This window comes from Suncus etruscus, chromosome 1 (genome assembly GCF_024139225.1).
Source record: "Suncus etruscus isolate mSunEtr1 chromosome 1, mSunEtr1.pri.cur, whole genome shotgun sequence".
Taxonomy (NCBI): domain Eukaryota; kingdom Metazoa; phylum Chordata; class Mammalia; order Eulipotyphla; family Soricidae; genus Suncus; species Suncus etruscus.
Window position 1 is genome coordinate 203,363,937 of NC_064848.1, and position 17,194 is coordinate 203,381,130.

Genomic DNA, 17,194 nt, shown 5'->3' on the forward strand with positions numbered 1-17,194 from the left:
ACCACCCCTCACAAAAGGGGTGACAAGCCTCTATCTACCTCCTGGGGACCCTAACAGAGAGACTGACCTACACAGGTTTTCGATGAGGCTGTTTATTTCCAGAGACAGGAGGGGTGCCCCGGAGCTTCACAACAAGTGGGGTGAGCCTTCTGACTCTTGGGCCCACCTGGCAGGAAAGGAATGTTTGGATATTCAGGGGTTACTTGCCTTCCTGAGTAACTCGAAGGCAGAACCCCAGACTTGGCTCTTTTGTGCAAAAGAGCAAGCACTAGGAGCAGAACATTCTAGAAGCATGGTCAGTGCAGCCCGTGGGGGAGCCGGCGGACAGCAGGAGAAGGGAATGAGGAGCAGAGGTGGGGGCTGCCAGGACTACAGGAGGTTTGGGGGGTGGGGGTGGCGGGCTTACTCTTTGGGCCACATGGCAGGTCATTTGCAGGGAGCAGGCCCAAAGTGGCGGCTTGGGCCTGGGCACCATCTGTGTGGCCAGGAGGAGGGCCAGGGAATGCCAGGGATGCTGCCAAGGGCTGCGTGTGCCATGCCCAGGCCTGCCCTGCCCTGCAGGGGTGTGAGGGTGGGCAGGAGCCTGGAAAATTCTGGGGCTCCCTGCAGGCAGGAGAGGCCTAGAGACGCTGGTAGCTGGACAGTCTCAGGGCCAGCCCGTCTCTATCTCTGGAGGATTCACTCAGTTCATTGTCAGCTTCTCCTTGGGGGGGTGGGGGTGGGGGCTCCAGTTCCCAAGAGGCTTTGACCAAAAGAGATTTGGGGGTGGGGTGGGGCCTTTCTTCTCTGTTCCATGACAAGAGCTGGATCGCACCACTTGGTTACCCTATCACTGGGTAGGGCCAAGTGGGGTTCTGTCTTTTCGTTTGTTTGTTTTTGAGCCACACCCAGTGACACTCAGGGGTTACTCCTGTTACTCCTGGGCCCGGAGAGATAGCACAGCGGCGTTTGCCTTGCAAGCAGCCGATCCAGGACCAAAGGTGGTTGGTTCGAATCCCGGTGTCCCATATGGTTCCCCCGTGCCTGCCAGGAGCTATTTCTGAGCAGACAGCCAGGAGTAACCCCTGAGCACCGCTGGGTGTGGCCCAAAAAAAAAACAAAACACAAACAAACAAACAAAAAAACTCCTGTTACTCCTGGCTATGCACTCAGAAAGGGCCCCTGGCTTGGGGGACCATATGGGATGCTGTGGGGAATAGAAATGGTCCTTCCTGGGTCAGCTGCCCTTCTGTTATGCTATCGTTCCAACCCCAGGGTTGTGTCTTTTTATTGTTTTTATTTGTGTTTGAGCCACATCTGGAGTGGGTCAGGGCTTTGTTCCTGGCTCTGTGCTCAGAGATCACTCCTTGTAGGAATTGGGGAGCCATATAATGTATTGGAGATTAAGCCTTGATTGGCTGCATGCAAGGCAAGCCATCTACCCAATCTGGCTTCGAGCCAGATTTTGGAGTGAGGTTATATTGGGTTTGGGGCCACACCCATCTGTGCTCAAGGGTCAGCCTGGCTCTACACTTAGAAATCACTTCTGGTGGGTTCAGAGACCATAGATCATAAAGGATTACATTTAAATCGGGGCTGGAGTGGTAGCACAGCGGTAGGGCCTTTGTCTGACCCAGGATGGACACAGGTTCGATCACCAGCATCCCATCTTGTCCCCCGAGCCAGGAATGATTTCTGAGTGCAGAGCCAGGAGCACTGCCAGATGTGTCCCCAAAAACCAAAAAATAAAATAAAATAAACCCAAGTTGGCTGCATGCAAAGTAAGTGCCCTCTACTGTACTATCTTTCCAGCCAGATCCCATAAAATTTAGAAGGAATTGTACTTGCTCCCTGGATCCTCTGACCTAAAATCTTGATTTCATCCTGTGGTGGGGATGGTTGGCTGCCTGGGGATGGTTGGCTGCCTAGGAAATCTGAGCTCTTCTTTTCCTGGCAGAGAATGGTCGCTGAGAAGCAGAAACTACATTTCCCAGAAGTCTTTGCAGCCAGTATGGCCAGGTGACTGGTTACCACTAATAGACTGAGCAGGAAGGAGAGCCTTGGGCCTCAGCACCAAGACCACATAGGGTTGTCTCTCCCTGACCTTCTTTCTTCTGTCTGTGGAAGGAGATGACAAGGAGACTCTGGGGAACAACAGAACCCCAAGATGGAAAGAGCCCAGCTCCCTGGGGATCCATCAAGAGCATCTGCCCTGGGACTGGAGAGATAGCATGGAGGTAGGATGTTTGCCTTGCATGCAGAGGGATGGTGGTTCAAATCCCGGCATCTCATATGGTCCCCCGAGCCTGCCAGGAGCGATTTCTGAGCGTAGAGCCAGGAGGAACCCCTGAGCACTGCTGGGTGTGACCCCAAAACAAAACAAACAAACAAACAAACACAAAAAGAGCATCTGCCCTGTGTTCTAGGCACCAGGAATAAATGCTTCAAATGTTTGCACCTTGGGCTCTGTAACTGCCTGCTTTTTTGGCCACATCTGTGGCACTCAGTGGTTACTACTGACCCTGAAATCAGGAATCACTCCTAGGCCAGAGTGGTAGCACAGCAGTAGGATGTTTGCCTTGCATTTGACTTACCCAGTACGGGTGCAGGTTCGATACTGGCTTCCCATATGGTCCCCTAAGCCAGGAGTGATTTCTGAGTGCAGAGCCAGGAATAACCCCTGATCACCACTGGGTGTGACCACCCCCCAAAAGAAAAAACCCTAAAAATAAAATAAAAATAAAAGGAATCACTCCGGGGCCGGGCAGTGGCGCTGGAGGTAAGGTGCCTGCCTTGCCTGCGCTAGCCTAGGACGGACCGCGGTTCGATCCCCCGGCGTCCCATATGGTCCCCCAAGAAGCCAGGAGCAACTTCTGAGCGCATAGCCAGGAGTAACCCCTGAGTGTCACAGGGTGTGGCCCAAAAAAAAAAAAAAAAAAGGAATCACTCCTGGAAGTGCTTGAAGAACCCTAATGGGGTGGTGGGCATCGAAACGCCTTCCCCACTGTGCAAACCCAGTTACTGCTTGTTTTTTTTTTTTTTTTGGGCCACACCCTGTGACGCTCAGGGGTTACTCCTGGCTATGCGCTCAGAAGTTGCTCCTGGCTTGGGGGACCATATGGGACACCGGGGGATCGAGCCGCGGTCCGTCCAAGGCTAGCGCAGGCAAGGCAGGCACCTTACCTTTAGCGCCACCGCCCGGCCCCTTGTTTTTTTTTTGTTTGTTTTGGTTTTTTTTGTTTTTGTTTTTGTTTTTGTTTTTGTTTTTTTTTTATTTTTGGGTCACACCGGGCAGCGCTCAGGGATTCCTCCTGACTCTAGGCTCAGAAATCGCTCCTGGCAGGTTCAGGGGACCATATGGGATGCTGGGATTTGAACCACCGACCTTTTGCATGCAAGGCAAACATCTTACCTCCATGCTATCTCTCCGGCCCCAGTTACTGCTTTTCTGAATGGGGGGTGTCAGGGGAACTCCCAAGCTGGAGGCTCAGCCCCCCCACCCCCATGATTCTCACTGAATGAGCTGACAATTCAATGCAAGAGTGAGAAGATGCTGGGAGTAATCCAGCCAGGCATGCTGGGAGCCTCCAGGGCCATACCTGGCCATGCTAGGGATGGGGGAACCCTAGGATCACATCCGCCTGTACTAGGGGGGACTAGGTGGTGCCAGGAATCGAACCCAGGTCTGGCCAGAGTAGGCAGCTTCCGGTGGTGCTAAATAACCTGCCAGTTACAGGCTCCTTCCTGGGCTGCAGCCTGAAGCCATCAGTCACCCAAGGTGCTGACTAAGGGGTCCGTGAAGGCCTCCCCATCTCCCCGCTCACTGTCCTTCCTGGCTCTGGACTGTCCCCTGCTTGGTTCACTCTGGCTGACTCAGCTGGCCTGTGCCGCCTCCATCTGCTGTCCACGCGGTGCTGGCACGCAGAGAAATGCCCAATTATTCTCCTTAACATTGGGCTCTTTTTTCCCCCAGCAGCGGAGGTGGTGCCTCGGTGTGTTTGGAGAGGAGAGAAGCTGCCTTGCAGCCAGCCAGTTACTCTGGGAGGTGGCCAGGTGAAGTTCCTCCCAAGACTGGGGAAAGTAGGGGTGCAGGGGTGTGTGTGTGTGTGTGTGTGTGTGGAAGGCGGGGAGGAAGAAACTCCCAGATGGGTGACAATTCTCTCGGAAAGCAATTAAGCATTTCTCTGAGGCTTCAGGGAACAACTTCAACGATTGGCTCTTCTCCCCCCCCCCCCCCAGTGTGTCTGGCTGGCTGGGAGTGGAGGAGGGGAACCACAGTTCTGGAACATTCTGCCTGAGGCTTGGGTGAGGCTGAGGCTAGGCAGCTTAGTGGCATAGTGCTGTGGGCTGAGCTGGGCAGGAAGGGGGTGCAGGCAGGGGCATCAGTGCCAGCCGTGGGGTGGCCCTGGGGTGGCCACGGTTGAGGGTGGCCCAGGAGGAACAGATGAGACATGATTCCTGGGGCAGAACCAATCTGAATGGCCTCTGTTCTTTCTGCTCTGGAGGTGACTCAGCCCTGATCGCTGGCAGAGAGAAAGGTAGAGGGAGTCAGGAACTTGCTGGGGGGTGGTGGGCTGGGGACTGTAAAGATGGTCCATGTCAGGCCCGGAGAGATAGCACAGCGGCGTTTGCCTGCAAACAGCCGATCCAGGACCAAAGGTGGTTGGTTTGAATCCCGGTGTCCCATATGGTCCCCTGTGCCTGCCAGGAGCTATTTCTGAGCAGACAGCCAGGAGTAACCCCTGAGCACCGCCGGGTGTGGCCCAAAATCCAAAAAAAAAAAAAAAAAAGAAATTACTCCTGTCATGGGGCCGGAGTGATAGCACAGCAGGTAGGGCATTTGCCTTGCATGCGGCTGAACCAAACTGACATGAGTTTGATCGCCAGCACCCCATATGGTCCCCTGAGCCTGCCAGGAGCGATTTCTGAGCACACAGCCAAAAGTAACCCTTGTGTGCTGCCAAGTGTGGCTCCCCCCAAAACATGTACTCCTGTAAGTGCTCCGGGGACCTTGTGGGATGCAGGCTCTTGCACCCGGGTTGGCCTCATGCAAGGCAAGTCTCCCTGCCCTGCTGTGCTATCGCTCCAGCCCCTTACCATGGAGCAGATGGACCATAACCCCTGAGTGCCACCGGGTGTAGTCTCAGTGTGTGTGTGGGATTGGGGGAAGGGAGGGGAGACCCCGCTGGCATTGCGGGGTTGTGGACCTGAGATCCAGGCCAGCGGGCAGAGAGAAATAGAAGCTGCAGTGAATGCCTGTAGGAATCGAGCGCTGCCCCTTCTCACCCACCTGTACCCCCAATTCAAAGACCAAGATTTAGTCTTTTTGGAAACTCGCCAGCCAGAAATAAGCAAGACTGGGGTAGAAGGCAGATACATCACATTTTCTCCTCTTGGTTACTTAGCTGGACTGAGGTTTGTTTGTTTGTTTATTATTGTTTTCCTGTTTTGTTTTTGGGTCACACCTGGCAGTGCTCAGGGGTTACTCCTGGCTCTGCAGTCAGAAATCGCTCCTGGCAGGTTCTGGGGACCATATAGAATGTCAGGAATCGAACCTGGGTCGTCCCAGGTCGACCCCGTGCAAAGCAAATGCCCTACTACTGTGCTGTCTCTCTGACCCCTTATAACTGAATCTTTTCTTTCTTTTTTTTTTTTTTTTGAGAGCTCTTTAAAGATTATGGGATCCTTTGACTTTGTGGGGGGCATACCTGACTGCTGGGGCACCTTGAGGAGCCAGAAGAGATCATATCTGGGGCTCCCACTTAAAAGCTGGAACTCACCCCACCGAGCCATGGGCCCAGTCCAGGTTCTGTTTCTAGGTGCACAGCCACGCTTAGGAGGCGAACTTAGGACTTTGACACTTAGGTCAGACTGGGGCTGAATTCAGGCGGGAGAAACGCTGATTCCACAGAAACTCTTAGGCCAGGTCCCTGTCTCCCGGACGAACAGACTGCATTTTACCCAGACTATCTGAAGAATGCAAAATTGCTTCTTTGAGGGGGCGGGGGCAAGGGAAAGCAGTTGGGCCATAGTGGTGCTCAGAGGTTACTCCCAGTTTGTGCTGGAGTATATGTGTCTTGGGGGGGGGGGGTGTTACTGCTGGTGATGCTTAGGGGAACATGCAATGCTGCGGATCCAACTCAGACCATGTTGGGGGGAATTTGGGCCATACCCAGATGTTGTCAGGGCTTCCTGCTGGCTCTCTGCTCAGGGATCACTCCTGCAGATGCTCAGGGTTTCTATGCAGTGCCAGGGATCGAATCTGGGTCAGCAGCATGAAAAGTGCTGGGGAGAAAGCAATAGCATAGCAGTACAGCAGTAGGGTGTTTGCCTTGCACATGGCTGACCTGTTTGCCTTGCACATGGCTGAGCCAGGACAAACCTGTTTGATCCCCAGCATCCCATATGGTCCCCCGTACCTGCCAGGAGTGATTGCTGAGCCAAGAGCCAGGAATAACCCCTGAGCATGGCTGGGTATGACCCCCCCCCAAAAAAAAAAGAAATCGCTCCTGGTTTGAGGGACCATATGGGACACCAGGGGATTGAACCACGCTCGGTCTGTCCTAGGCTCGCATCAGCAACATAAATGCCTTGCCGCTCTGCGCCACCACTCTGTCCCTTCCTACTGCATTTCTTGGCCCTCCATAACAGCCTGTGTCCTAGAGATGGAGAGAAAGCACAGCTTCTAGGACACTTGCTTGACATGTAGTCAGCGCGGATTTGATCCCTGGCATTAAATAGGGTGCCTTGAGCACCGCCAGGAGTGACCCCTGAGCAAGAGTCATGAATTAAGTTCTGAGCACAGCCCGGGGTGGTCCCAAACCCAAATCAAATAAAAATATTCCTCACTCTTCTGACTTGCAAGCTGGTTGATGGTGCCAAGTGTGGGACCCCCTGCTCTGTACAGACTTAATGTGTCATTTTCAGTCCTGGGTGCTGTTACATGGCCATAATGGAGAACAGGGTGCTGTGAGATGGCCCTTCCCTTCGACACCTCAATGAAGAAGCTTCTCCCTGGCTCCCAGTGCTGACGGCAGGGTCTATGCCAAGGGGGTAGGTGCGGAAGCTGAGACACAAAGTCAGCACTAAATACATTTAAAAATCAATCACCTGGGCTGCCCTCAGCTGCCTGGGTCCCCCACCCTTGCCCTCAAGCCCTGAGCCAGCCTGCAGTGGGTGTGTGGGGGGGGGTTGGGTCTAGGGGAGCTTGGGGCTTAGTGGGAGAAGTTTAGTTTGGGTAATTCAATCAATTGAATCTCATATTCCAGGGCACATATTCCGGTGCAAGAGGCCCTCTCCCCTATCTGAGAGGTGTGTGTGTAATACATGATCCCTACGTGCAACTAAATGACCCAACAGATGAAAAAAAGTAGGAGATGGCCGGAGAGGTGGCACTAGAGGTAAGGTGTCTGCCTTGCAAGCGATAGCCTAAGTTCGATATCCTGGCATCCCATATGGTCCCCCCCAAGCCAGGAGCGATGTCTGGGTGCATAGCCAGGAGTAAACTCTGAGCATCAAATGGGTGTGCCCCCCTCAAAACACCAAATAAAAAAAAACAAAACAAAAAAAGTAGGGGCCGGGGCGGTGGCGCTAGAGGTAAGGTGTCTGCCTTGCCAGAGCTAGCCTAAGGCGGACCGCGGTTCGATCCCCCGGCATCCCATATGGTCCCTCAAGGCAGGAGTGACTTCTGAGCGTATAACCAGGAGTAATCCTCGAATGTCACCGGGTGTGGCCCAAAAACAAACAAACAAAAAAAAAAGTAGGTGATGGAACTGGAGCAATAGCATAGAGAGTAGGGCATTTACCTTGCATGCAGCCGACCTGAGTTTGATCCCCGGCATCCCATAGCATCTTCTGAGCCTGCCAGGAGTAACTTCTTTTTGTTTGTTTGTTTGTTTTTTTGGGGGGATGAGGCATACCCAGCAGTGCTCAGGGGTTACTCCTGGCTTTGTGCTCAGAAATCGCTCCTGGCTCGGGGGACCATATGGGATGCTGGGGATTGAACCCATGCCCATCCTGGGCCAGCTGTGTGCAAGGCAAACACCCTACCACAGTGCTGCCACCAGGAGGGAGTCAGTAGTCACTCCTGAGCGCCACTGGGTATGGATCAAAAACAACCAAAAAGAGTAGGAGAGGGTACTAGAGAGATAACATTGTAGGTCAGACAGTCACCAGTTTGTCAACTCGATCCCCAGCACTGCCAGGAGTAACATTTGAGTCCAAAGCCAGGAGTAAGCTCTGAGCAGTGAAGCATGGTTCCCAAACAAGAAAAGTTAGGAGAAGGGTCAGAGAGATGGCGCAATGGTTGGAGCACACATTTTGCATGGAAACAGGAACATTAGAGGTGGCATCAGGAAGTAGAGGCAGGATGTGTGAGAGACCCCCCCCACCCCCAACTAGTTCCCCTATTTTAGACGCTGCACAGAGTTGACTAACTAGATTGTAGGCTGCAAAGGTACCACAAGAGCTGAACAAGGGAGCAAGGCTGACCAGGTTGCATGAACAGAAACTGGAGACACAAACAATTAGCAAATGTCCACAGGAATTTTTTTTGGGGGGGGGGGTCACACCCGGCCGCACTCAGGGGGTACTCCTGGCTGTCTGCTCAGAAATCGCTCCTGGCAGGCACGGGGGACCATATGGGACACTGGGATTCGAACCAACCACCTTAGGTCCTGGATCGGCTGCTTGCAAGGCAAACGCTGCTGTGCTATCTCTTCGGCCCCATCTACAGGGATCTTAAAGCAAATTGTGCTTATTTATTTTATTTTAACCTTTATTCATTTATTTGGTGTTTGGGCCACACCCAGAAGCACTCAGTTTTACTCCTACCTCTGTACTCAGAAATCACTTCTGGCGGGGCCAGCGAGGTGGCGCTAGAGGTAAGGTGTCTGCCTTGCAAGCGCTAGCCAAGGAAAGATCGCAACCTCGGTTCGATCCCCCAGCGTCCCATATGGTCCCCCCAAGCCAGGGACAATCTCTGAGTGCTTAGCCAGGAGTAACCCCTGAGCATCAAATGGGTGTGGCCCTGAAAAACCAAAAAAAAAAAAAGAAAAAGAAAAAGAAAAAAATAAAATCACTTCTGGCAGGCTCAGGGGACCATATAGGATGCTAGGAATCGAACCCAGGTTCAGACAAATACCCTATCCTTATGCTATCACTCTGGCCCCAAGAAAATTGTGTTAATTGCTGATAGTCCCAAATATTTTTTGGAAGGGTATTTTGGGCTATATCCAGCGATGCTCAGGAGTTACTCCTGGGGGCCGGAGAGATAGCATGAAGGTAGGTAAACATGCGGAAGGACAGTGGTTCGAATCCCAGCATCCCATAGGGTCCCTTGAACCTGCCAGGAACGATTTCTAGCCAGGAGGAACCCCTGAATGCTGCCAGGTGTGACCCAAAAACAAAAAACAAACAAACAAAAAAAGAAATTACTCCTGGCAGGCTTGGGGACCCTATGGGATGCTGAGGATCGAACCTGGCTGGCTCCGTGCCCTCTGTGCTGTGCTATTATTGCTCCTTGCCTGCATTCTGACTCCTCTGGCCTTGGGCTTCAGATGGGGCCAGTCTGAGTGTCCCCATCTCTGTGACAGGATGACCTTGGGCGGTGGCTTCAGGTCTAGCAATAGTTTCCTTGCCTTAGGAAACTCAGATAAAAATAGGGCTTGGTTCCCCGCATAGCTCAGATAGCTCCGGAGATGCAGAGGCTCATTCCAGGCACAGCAGCAGGTCTGGGTCTGGGTCAGTGGAGGTGACTCTCTAGTCACACTCTGGCACCTGCCAGGTGTCACCCCTGTACAGGCTGCCAGACGACACTTTGACTGAGAGCTCCACCCCCTCTACCTGCCTTGGGTGTCCCCTAGGATCCCAAGGGGTACTGATGAGGAACAGGTGAAGGAGAAGGGGTGACAGCCCAGGATACAGGGAATTCTGTGTGTCAAGAGGCAGGAGACAGTAATGAATAGTGAGTGTGGTAGGGTGCTGGGTCAACCCATTGGTGTGCAAGTGTTCTCACTTTCTTGAAGGAAACTGGGGGGGGGGGTGTCTTGGAGCCATCATGAGGTCACCTCTCTTTGGTCCACTTGTCAGTATCCCACGGGAAACTGTTTCTGGGGATGCAAAGTTGGCCTGGAGACTGGGAAGGAGCTAGATGAATTCCCCCCAATTCGTGAAAGTTGCCTTATCTGCTTATATTTTTGTTTGTTTGTTTGTTTGTTTTGGGGCCACACCTGGTGGTGCTCAGGGCTGATTCATGGTTTCTCATTCAGGGATCACTCCTAGGCGTATTCTGAGGACCCTATGGGACTAAACTTGCAGGGCAAACGCCCTCCCCGCTGTGCCCCAATGTCACAGCCCGTGGACTGCAGGCTGGCTTCACAGGGACTACCAGGCCTGGTCCCTCCCCAGGACGTGACAGAGAGGTGATACAGAGGTGACCCTGAGGAAGGAGGAGGGGAGGAGGGCAGAGCCCTAAATCTCACTGGTGACTGACCCAATGCTCTTCTGGAACCAGAGTCGCCTGGTGCCACCTTTCAATTAAACTCGGCAAATATTTGTGAAGTAGCGAGGATATTCCTGGCACTCGGCCGGTCACCCGATCCCTTTTATTTGAAGGGCTTTGAAGAGCTTAGCAAGCAGGCGGTGGTGACCCCCGGAACCTCACATCATTATTCTCACAGGGATGGGCAGGGTGGGGCATACTGTCCCTCTGGTTACACACACACACACACACACACACACACACACACCATGCAGTGCCAACAGGGCTCACCCTGGTTTCCTGGCTACCTGTCCTTGTCTCATGCAAACTCCTTTGCGATCCATCCAGGGGTCCCCCACCTGCCAGGTGGGGAGCGGATCCAGCTGAGACTGGTGGCACTCGTGGGGTGGGAGGGTGGGACCTCAGGGAAGAACTTGCACTTCACCATCTTGGCCACAAAGGGCACTGTCCTGTCCTAGTCAGGTCCTTACACTGGAAAGGGGTTCGAGTCCTGGGAGGAGCAGGATGCTGCCTCATAGAAGAGTCCTGAAGTCGGGGTGGGGGTGATGAGGGAGTGGGGGGAGGCTGGGCTTTTGTTCCTGCCTCTACTGAGACATTTGACCCGGATCATTCCAGAGCTCACAGAGGGCAAAGTTCCCACCCTCCTGTCCCAGAAGCAGCTCTGGGTGGTTCTAGAACCTTCCATCATCAGAGGCAGTTGGAGGAAAGAAGAGGAACCAAAGCCACACCGGTCTTGCCTCTGTCCTGTTCTCTCCTGGGTCTTCTCACCTCCATTCCTAGAGCCTCTAAGTTTTTGGGGGACCAGAGCAATAGCCCAGCAGGTAGGGCATTTGCTTTTGTAAGCTGCCAATCTGGGTTCGAGCCTCAGCATCCCAGATAGTCCCCAGAGCCTGCCAGGAGTGATTCCTGAGTGCAGAGCCAGGAAGTAACCCCTGAGCACTGCCAGGTGCAGCCCCCAACCAAAACAAAACAAAAGAACACAAATTACTTGCTGTTCCCTAGTTAGAAGGACCAGGCCCACCTGTGGGGTTATAGGGGAAGGTCCTGCAGCTGCTACATTATGACTCACTGTGACCAGGGAGGAAACAGCTCAGGAAAGATGGCATGAAATGGGGTGAGGGGACATTGGTCTTGGAAGCATGAGGTCACATGCCTGGTGCTGCCTCTTGCTCCAAGCCTGGGAGTGCTGCTCTGTGGGATCCCTGGGCAGCCAATGGTGTCCCGCCAAGCCACAGCCAGGTGTGAACCCCAAACTTAGTGCTGTCTGGGGACAGAGAAGTTCGGCCCCCTCAGTGGACGAGTGACGCCAACACCGATGGATGGAAGGAAAGAAAAGCCAACAAAATGTGTTATTGCTGGGGCTGGAGCCATAACACAGAGGGGGTGGCACTGGCCTCATATGCAGCAGACCTGGGTTTGATTCCCGACATCACATAGGGCACCCTGAGACCCATCAGAAGTGATCCCTGAGTTAAGAGAGATTGTCTTTTTTTTTTTTTTGGGGGGGGGGCATACCCTGCAGCGCTCAAGGGTTACTCTAAGCTCTGTGTTCAGAAATCGCTCCTGGCAGGGTCAAGGGACCATATAGGATGCTGGGGGGATCAAACCCAGGTTCATTCCTGGGTCAGCACCTGCAAGGCAAACACCCTACCACTGTGTTTTCACTCTGTCCCTAGGAGTAAGTTCTAAGTACTGCCAAGATTGACTCCAAAACGAAGGCAAGACAAAAATAAAACCATGTGATCTCTTAGAGAGGGAGAGTAAAGGAAAGAAGGGGAAAGTGGGAGAGAGAGAGAAGAAAGAGGAAAGAGAGAGAGAGAGAGAGAGAGAGAGAGAGAGAGAGAGAGAGAGAGAGAGAGAGAGAGAGAGAAGAAAGTGAGAGGGAGTGTCCAGAAGGAGAGAGAGAAAGAATGGTAGAGAGGTGGAGAGAAAAGAAAGGAGAAAGTGGGGGCCGAAGAGATAGCACAATGGTAAGGCGTTTGCCTTGCATGCAGAAGGACGGTGGTTTGAATCCTGGCATCCTATATGGTACCTGGAGCCTGCTTGGTGAAGTAGTAACCCCTGAACTCTGCTTGATGTGACCAAAATACCAAAAAAAAAAAAAAAAAAAGAAAGAAAGAAAGAAAAAGAAAGGAGAAAGTGGGAGAAAGGCAGAGTAAGGGAGAGAGAGAAGGGAAAAAGAGACGAGGTGACTGCCATCTGGCTGGGTAGGACTCCCTGTGCAGTGCTCACAGTTCAGTGGAGATTGGCACAGCCTCTGTTCGTCATTATCATTATCCTCAGAACACTGCCAGCTATTGTTTTCACGGGTTGTATTGGGGCTGGGGGGACCCCGGCCTACGGGGTCAGTCCATGAGACAAGGGGGAGCAGGCAGCTTGCCTCACAGGGCCCTTCTGGATCCCGTTTTCAGGCCACTCAGGGCCGGAAGTGCAAGCGGCCAGACCCAGTGTTTTGAAATGCAATCCGGGTTTAATGCAAAGGCTTTGTGGGAAGAAAATCTGGTCACTCCGAATGACCTTGGCGGGGCCCACTCCCCGAGTCTCTCCAGAGAGTGAAGAGGTGCTGGAAAGAGGAGTAGGGATGAGCCAAAGGCCAGGCTGAGCAGCCCCACTTTCCCTCTGAATGAGCAGCCACTAGGAAAATTGGATGCAAAGGACTCACAGGTGTGCTGGGCTTTTCCAAGCCTTGGGGCCAGGTGCAACCTTTAGAGGACAGGCCGGCTGGTGACAAGCAGCCAGTTTCTCCAAACTAGCTCTGCAGACAGAAAGACAGACAGACGGTGCTACTCCAGACAGGTGGCTTGACACAGAGTCAGTTTGAACCAATGCTGGACACCAAGCAGTCCTGGTGGTGGGGTGTGACCAGACCCTATTTTTATGTGTTGGTTGTGGTTTTGGTTTTTGGGTCACACCTGGGGGTGCTCAGGGCTGGCTCTTGACTCTGCACACAGGAATTACTCCTGGTGGGGTTGGGGGACTCTATGGGATGCTGAGAATTGAACCCGAATTGGCCTTGTGCAAGGAAAGTGTCCACTCTGCTGTGCTATGGCTCCGGCCTCCTGGCCAAACCCTTTTGGAAGGGGCACTCAGGAAACTCTCAAGATTCCCCATTTTGGAGGGTTAGGGGGCCACACCCAGTAGTGCTCAGGCATTACTCCTGGCTCTGCACTCAGAAATCACTCCGGGTGGGCACGGCGAGCCATATGGGATGCTGGGAATCGAACCCAGATTGAATGCGTGCAAGGCAAACACTCGCCCTGCTGTGCTATTACTCCAACCCCTATGACTCGCCACCCCCTCTTTGGTTTTAACTGATGAAAAGGCATAAATTGGAGGTGGAAGCCACTTCTCTTAAGTCTCTCTCTCTCTTAGCCCTTAGCATCCCCCATGTAGATGGGAGACATCTGCTATGTAGATATGAGCTCTGTGTGCTCTGCAAGCATCTGTTTTCTCTTGTGCATGTGGGGAGGGGGTGTCTCTTTCAGAGTCTCCTCAGGAGGAGGAGCCCCTTGGCCACAAGACCCCTGTAACTGCAAGGCCACACACACATGCCATACATCACCCCCACCTATGAAGTCATGTAAGTGGTGCTTGGAAATTCCAAGACACAGGTAAGAGTCCATGGTGGGGCGCAAAGAGATTCTTTTCGGGACCTGAGAAACCTTCACAGTCACAAACGTGACTCACTTGATTGACAGAGTGGATCTGGAACCGAGGATTTGCTTCATCTTCCAGGGGCGCCTTACTGTCTGCAAGACCCCCACATTTCTCCAGCCCTTTTCTTTGAACCCTTATCTCTTCTGCAAATAGCTGTTATGAAGGGACCAGATCAGATAGTGAGAGAGACAGAGTATGAGAGTAAAAGAGGGGGGAGAGGAAGTAAGAGAAAAGAAGAGAGGGAGAGAGAGAGAGAAAAAGAGAAAGGGAGAAAGAGAAAGAGAGGGAGAGGAGAAAGGAAGAGAGAAAGGGAGAGGAGAGAGAGGAGAAAAAGGGAGAGAGAAAGCAAGAGAGGAAAGAGGGAAAAAGAGAAAGGGAGAGGGAAAGAGAGAGAAGTGAGAGAAAAGAAGAGAGAGGAAGAGAGGAAGGAGAGAGGGAGAGGAGAAAGAGAAAGAGGGAAGGAGAGAGGGAAAAAGAGAAAGGGAGAGAGGAAAAGAGAGGTAGAGAGGAAGTGAGAGAAAAGAAGAGAAAGAGAAAGGGAGAGAGGAGAAAGAGAGGGAAAGAGGGAGAGGAGAGGAAAAATGAAAAGGAGAGAAAGGGGAGTGAGAAAGAGGGAGAGAGGAGAGAAGGAGAAAGAGGGAGAGAGGAGAGAAGGAGGGAGAGAGGAGAGGAGGGAGAGAGGGAAAGAGAAAGGGAGAGAGGAAGTGAGAGAGAAAAGAAAGGAAGAAAGGGGGAGAGAGAAAGAGAAAGAGAAAGAGAAAGAAAGGGAGAGGAGAAAGGAGAGAGGGAGAGAAGAGAGGGAAAGAGGGAGAGAGGGAGAGAGGGAATGAGAGGGAAAGAGAGGGAGAAAGGGAAAGAAAGGAGAGAAAGGGAGAGAGAAGGAAAGGGGGAGAGAGAGGGAGAGAGGGAAAGAGAAAGAGGGAGAGAGAAAAGAGGGAAAGAGAGATAGAGCGAGAGCTTTACACACAGCCAACGCAGGTTCAATCCTCCAACATGATTCAATCCCCCACAGTGATTTCTGAGCACTGCTGGTTGTAGTCTAAAACCTAAAACCAGAAAAAAAAATTTTTTTTAAAGTGGCTTGGCAGGGGCCAGAGCCATAGCACAGTGGGGAGGGCGTTTACCTTGCAAGCCGCTAACCTGGGTTCTATCCCTGACATCCCATAGAGCCCACCAGGAGTAACAGGAGTAACAGGAGGAAACCCTGAACATCACAGTGGTTTAGCAGTAAAGCGCTTCTGTGTGGTAAATCTGGGTTTCGATCCTCACTACTGCAAAGAAGAAAAGGAAGAAAGAGAAAGTCTTATGGTGGGTTTGGTGATTTTTTTTTTAAATTTATTTTTGTTTGTTTGAATTTTTTTGCAGCCTGCTCTTGGCTATCTGGAATGAGTTACCGATTCGCCACCAAAGACAGAAAGGGAACTTGAGGCTGGAATCCAGGGCTGGGATCCATAATCATCACTTGCACTGGGAGAAAGTCTCAAACCATTGTCTGCTTGGTGGTTTCTAAAACCAGGCGTGGGGCCCAATCGCAGGTCTCTGGCAGGGCGGGTACTAAGACAGATAAAGCAACAATTGCAGAATCTCCCTCCCCCCTGCCCACCCTCCCAGCCACAAGGTGACCCCTGCGCCTCCAAGTTCTCCCTCCTGCTCCTGTCCTCCCTCTCCCTCTCCCCGGCACTTGCCCCCAGTACCTCTCCTTTTCCACAAAAGTACTTGTGTGACAAATCCCTCTCAGGTAGTTACCCCCCCCCCCAGCCAAGTTCCCAAACAATCTTGGGTTACCTCTCTCCCCATGCACCCCAAGAACTTCCGGCCATCCTGGGACCCCAGCTCTGTGGTATTCTCCAGGATATAGACAATCGCTCACCATTCCAGAGGGGACCCGAATCTGCCTGTTGTGATCTGGGTGTGTGTGGCTACACCCAGAAACTTGAGCTCTGGGGTCAGAGAGATAGCACAGTGGTAGGTCATTTGCCTTGCATGTAGCCGACCCTAGAAGGACTGGGTTCGATTACCTGCATCCCATATGGTCCTCCGAGCCTGCCAGGAGCGATTTGTGAGCACAGAGCCAGGAGTAACTCATGAGCACCGCTGTCGGGTGTGCCCCCCCCTCCCGAAAAAAGAAACTCGAGCTCACTCATAACAGTGCTCAAGGGTTCGTAATGCAGGAAGGTAGGTCCCCTTCTGTTTCTGGGGGTGCAAAACATTGGCAGTGTTTAGAGCTTGCTCCTGGTTCTGTTCTCAGGAATCACTCCTTGGTGAGGGTCAGGAGGCCATATGGGGTGCCAGGGATCGAACTTGGGTCGGGGGAACTCAATGAATGTGTTCTAATCCTGCTGTCCTCTCTGTCTCTCTTTGTCTCTCTGTTTCTGCCTGCCTGCTTGTCTTTCTCCCTCTCTGTCTCTCTGTTTCTGTATGTCTGTCTTTCTCCCTGTCTCTCTCTGTTTCTGTCTATCTCTCTGTTTCTGTCTCTCTCTGTTTCTGTCTGTCTCTCTCTCTGCTTCTGTCTGTCTTTCTCCCTCTCTGTTTCTCTGTTTCTGTCTGTCTGACTGTCTCTCTGTTTCTGTCTGTCTGTTTCTGTCTGTCTTTCTCCTTCTCTGTCTCTCTCTGTTTCTGTCTGTCTGCCTGTCTTTCTCCCTCTCTGTCTCTCTGTCTTTCTCCCTCTGTCTCTCTCTGTTTCTGTCTGTCTCTCTGTTCGTCTATCTGTCTGTCTGTCTGTCTCTCTGTTTCTGTCTGCCTGTCTTTCTCCCTCTCTGTTTCTCTGTTTCTGTCTGTCTCTCACTGTTTCTGTCTGTCTTTCTCCTTCTCTGTCTCTCTCTCTCTCTCTGTTTCTGTCTGTCTGCCTTTCTCCCTCTCTGTCTGTTTCTGTCTTTCTCCCTCTGTCTCTCTGTTTCTGTCTGTCTTTCTCCCTCTGTCTCTGTTTCTGTCTGTCTGTCTGTCTCTCACCAGCCCCTTGGCAGGGAACGGGTTAAGGTGGCAGTTGCAAGGCAGGCGACCAGGGGCCCGGGCCCTGAGTGACAGCAGATCACAGGCTGTTCTTTGCAGCGGTCACGG

General features: G+C 52.5%; 2 protein-coding genes across 2 annotated transcripts in view; both read right to left on the reverse strand.

The window, feature by feature from the left end:
• Positions 1-17,194, reverse strand: part of FADS6 (fatty acid desaturase 6) — a 1,183,177-nt gene that overhangs the window by 349,101 nt on the left and 816,882 nt on the right. The gene's annotated exons all lie outside the window — the stretch shown is intronic.
• The window catches only part of HID1 (HID1 domain containing), a 994,098-nt gene that overhangs the window by 97,291 nt on the left and 879,613 nt on the right, over positions 1-17,194 (reverse strand). The gene's annotated exons all lie outside the window — the stretch shown is intronic.